Source organism: Montipora foliosa, chromosome 4 (genome assembly GCF_036669935.1).
Source record: "Montipora foliosa isolate CH-2021 chromosome 4, ASM3666993v2, whole genome shotgun sequence".
Classification (NCBI taxonomy): domain Eukaryota; kingdom Metazoa; phylum Cnidaria; class Anthozoa; order Scleractinia; family Acroporidae; genus Montipora; species Montipora foliosa.
The window spans coordinates 6,505,170-6,510,169 of NC_090872.1; the positions used below are offsets into that span (position 1 = coordinate 6,505,170).

Sequence of the window (5,000 nt, forward strand, 5' to 3'; positions counted from 1 at the left end):
CATTTACAAAGGCTTATTTCTAAACCATGTGGACAAAGACATGAAAAATTATCTCAAAACAAGCGATTGTAGAAGGAAGACTCTCCTCCTTAATTTTGACACAGGATCAACTGTCAGTCTTCCCATCCTATGCACATGTGTTGTGACAACTGTGCAATCAAATGTGAATGTGGTGCATCGGACTGTGGACAGGTTACAACATTCCCTGATACTAGAACAATAATTAAAAGCAAAAATAACTGCTCAAGAACAAGACAGGGAACTGTGGCACAATGGATTGCCCTTAGGGGACTTTTGTATTCTTACCACAGGACACTCAGTCTGGTTCTGGATGTAATTGCGAAATCCAACGGTGAACTAGTTAAAAGCTTAACAAAACCCCAGGTTCTTCTTCGATTCTCCGATCTACAAGTGTCACAAGTCTTGGAGCATGTAAATAAATGGTTTACACTAGAAGAAATCTGCTCACATGTTGAAATCTGGGACATAAGGCATGCATTTAAAATTTTGGAGTTCATTGGTGAAGTCTATGGAGATATCTGCGACGTGGACATGCAAGACTTTGTCGATTATGAATTCCACGATGATTTTGATTGTGATGATGATGCAAATGAACACTGGGATGATTTGCTGAATGACGATTCTCTATTTTGAACTGGCTATTGAGAACATTTCTCTCTCTGAACTTGAAAACACCACATGTATTGACGTTTTCTCAAGATAATTCTGGCAACTGTGATGTTCCCGGAGCTGCGTTAGATGCACTTAAACAGCTTTTAATTGCTGACAAAGAAACGTGACTTCAAGTCTAGTGTATTATTTATTACTAAAGAAAGCATTTTCCCTATCATCCCTGTGACAATTCTAGTTCTGGTTATTCTTAAGTTTAAAAATGTCCATCAACCAGAATTTCTAACAAAATTTCTTTAGTGAGAAGGGGTGATTCTTGATGTGAATATTATAGCAAGATACAAGTTGGGAGCTCAAATTTGCCTGTTTTTTTTTTTTCATACCACGATCAAATCAAGACCGTAAAATAAATTGGGAAAAATATCATGTTCCAATAGTTAATAATAAATTTATGCATGTCTCATGCAAATAGGGCCAATTTGTGTCAAGCAAAAATTGCCAGAATATCCAAGCTGCAATACCCCTTTCCCCCCACCCCCCAACAGAGTCATTATGATAAATATTAAAACAGATGAATACTATATTGGTCTTTATTATATACATTAAGTGGCAGTCATTATCAAAAAACTTAGTTATCTATCACCAATACATGCAATGTAGCTATTGCTATTTGCATGGGCCAATGAGAGTAAACCTGGCAAAATCAATCAATGTTGTAAGGGGAGGGCAAGGGGGTGGGATTCAGGAACAGCACAGTGCGCAAATCCTTTTGTTCACCCGTGAACAAGCGAACAGCTACATGTTTGGATACATACTGATAAAACGAGTCGTCTAGTAACACATTGGCTAAAACTCAGGTTTACATGTATGTCAAAACTACCTCTATGTGAACAGCAACTTAACACTTAAGCCTCTGGCCTTGATTTACCGCCTCTCTGGACCAAGGAATGTACTTTTCTTTCTCATGCATTTACGGTGGCCTGTGACACCACTACTTCCTTAATTGGCATTGCTATTTCCAAGCAAACCCCACTAATGATACACTTGCTAGATGCATGTGAATGCTTTGTTCCAAAATGGTAACAATATTAATTGTTGTCGTACAACATTATGAAGAATGAAACATCAAATTATACAAAATAATCTTAACAATAAATATGTAGAAAAATAACCCTCAAGGTGCATTCTCTTAATGTTAAAATTAATAATAACAATGCAATTGCATTAGGTTTTCATGAATCACACACACAGTACACCTGAATTGACTCTTGATACCAGCAACTAAAACCAACACTCTTAGCAATACAAGTAAATTCTCCTGTCAATTCAGTATTCAATGAAGGATAACATGAACAGAAAACAAAACCAATATGGCACACAATAAAAAGCTTGTTCCTTAGCTTATAATTCAGGTGGCCCCACCCAGGATTAACAGTTCTTTTTTGCAAAGTTGTCAAGTGCCACATGCCTCATAAATTCAAAGTAACTTATCCCCTAGTTTTCTGTTAATGTTACCATTTACTGAACCCAAATGGAATATGCTCACAACTTAGTCACCGCGCCTTGTTACCACGGCAAATGAGTTGAGTCCTTTTCGTAGACGCTTAGTTCGTAAGCCACCTTTATCAAAGTCTTTGTTCTAATTCGAATTGATCGCTGAATGTGATTTAATCTGATGTCCTTCTGGTGCGAGAAGAAACCACTGCCACTCAAAGTTCGCCGGGTAGTTCTTTGAGCCAAATTTTGGAGTGCTAATCTCACCTTCGGAAACATTCAAGTAGGATTGTCCTCCACCGGCTACAAAGATAATGAAAGCCCAAAATAATTAAAATTAAACAAAGATATTTTGCGTACAATAGCTGTGGTTACACGGCCCATTTGCCCACGGTGTTGTGTGCAACCGCTTTTCCCAGAACGAAACTGCCCTAGGGTTATTTCCATGAATGCATCAAAAAGAACAAAAGAACTTCACATTGAAAAGGACGGTTTATCTGCTCTCTGAGGTGGCTTGGCCAATCATGATCTGATGTCCTTCTGGTGCGAGAAGAACCACTGCCGCTCGAAATTCACCGGGTAGTTCTTTGAGCAAAAGAAAATAATTGGTTAAAATATATTGGCTTCCATTCTTATATTGGTAAGTTTTCTGAAGCGGTAACAAATCACGCATTCAGATTCTGCATAATTATGATACGCAGCTCTGCTTAAGAGCACTCAGGTGGGCTCTTGAGGTGTCCTAAGTAATAAAAAAAATAGATGGTTTTCACCTGACGTCACATTGGCCATGTTGGTGCACAGAACAAGTAGAGAAAAAAGTCTTTTGGAAATTTGACTCTTTTTCTGAATGCAAAACATGAGCCATAATTTGCTATTGTTTTGTGCGCCACTGTATATGGCCGTCTTATCACGTGATTGAAAACCATCTGTTGGCTTTCTTCGAATTGACCAATGCTAGTAAGGAGAGTGGCGGTTTTTGACAGCTTAATTTTGTGGTCTGCTTGATTGGTTTCGGTGAAGGGTTGACAGAATTTCCGTTCCTTATATAGATGCACTAACAATATTCAATAGTTATGCTGTTTTAGAAGGCTATTATCCAAAAAGAGTTACAAGACCCAAAAACCAGCATAATTGTAAGATGCGATTCCTAAAAACCGCCTTGGTTTGCAGACGCCTAGAGATTCATGGTCTGCGAGATATGTCCAAAACGTTCCAGCATTTTCGAGAAATTTGCCCCTGGCTACGGAAGCCGTTACTTTTATGCGTTAACACTCGGCATGTTTATTCCTCCATGTCTACTTACGACCCTAAGCAGTATTTCGCACCTGCCGTTGCGACAAGGCCAGGCATTGTTGTCTAATTAATACAGCTAAAATTGCGTTCATAATTGCAAGATCATAGCTTCACTTCATTTCATAGTCCGGCGCGCTTTCTAATGGTATGATTCATTTCATAAAATCATTTTCGTTGCATTGATTCATTCATGCACCGCGCATCGCGATTGAGGTCCAGGAAGGTCCTGCATTTTTCGCGGCTTCTCTATTTAATTGCTAAAATTCCGTTCCCAACTATCATTCATATATCATTCATTTCATGTCCTTATCTATTTCGTTCATTAAGGACAACCTCGCTGAGACAAAAGATATTTTAATATATCGGCCCCACGAAACATTCTCTGCGGGTACTATAATATATTGACTTCCATTCTTATTGCTGAGAAAAAAGCAGTTTTCTGAAGTGGTAACTACCATGCATTTCTGATTGTGCATAATTATGCATTAAGCTATCTTGAAATTTTTCAGGTATATCGTTAGACACGTAAATCGCACCGATTTTTCTCATGTAAGTTGGAAAAGACAATTAAGCCCTGTGGGCTAGTGCCATTTTTTTTCTGATTACCACTACGAAAGTCAACAGATTCCAATATTTAATTATGCAAGTATTGTGGTCAACAGCATTTGTTTCTGTTCTGCTTGCTGGCTTCCACTTTACACCCTAAACTTTAAACAGTCAGTTTGTATATGTTACATTTTTCAAAAACAACCATCAAAATCTTCAGAGCTGTCGATTTTGCAACCACGTCCTGACGAAACTAACAATAGGAAGCTTAAGTCACGCTCGTTTTTGAGACGGCGGATGGGCCAACTGGAAGATGAACTGGTTTTTCCTTTTTGATTTGTCTTCACACAACCACATTCTATTGCCAATTAATCTTTCTTCATCACAGATGGATTAGTATAAAATTCTGAAATACCACTGTCCTGGCACGCCAATATTGTCTTTCCGGTTACCGTCCGCGTCTCAAAAACACGCGTGCTTAAGCTCCCATGTTACCCAAGCTTTTGGCCGTGCCAGCCACCAATAGGATAACAGCTACCATAGCTTACCAATTGATACGATTGCTATCCGCATCAATCGAGGCCCATACTTTCCGCGTGTCCCCCTTAAGCCCTTACCAGGGAATACACCCCCCCCCCACCCCCGGGGACAAATCCCAAACTTCTTGACAACTCCCGAACAACGCGCAACAACATGCAACAGGTTGACTGTGCAGACGGAGGCATGTAACACTCAAACCGACACTGTCGGAATTTGTTGGCCAACACTGTTGCGTCCGATTACGCGGGGCCTTACAGCCAAATCCAGCCCCTGGGAACAACTCGCCATTTTCTATAGTGTCATTAAAACGAAGACTGGAGATCAAATCATATTCATGAACATCGCTTTTCGATTATTTTCCTTTTTTTTTGAGAATAACATTTTGCACTGACAAACGTGATTGAGAAATTGATAGAAAGCCTGTTTGCTTAACCTTATCCGAGCCGCTTTCTTTCTTTCACAAAAATGATAACAGCTACCATAGCTTACCAATTGAT

General features: G+C 39.3%; 1 pseudogene; it reads left to right on the forward strand.

Annotated features, from left to right (window-relative positions):
* LOC138000971 (ATP-dependent DNA helicase RecQ-like) overlaps positions 1-654 on the forward strand; it is a 1,949-nt pseudogene extending 1,295 nt beyond the window's left edge.
* Positions 655-5,000: the final 4,346 nt, after the last annotated feature.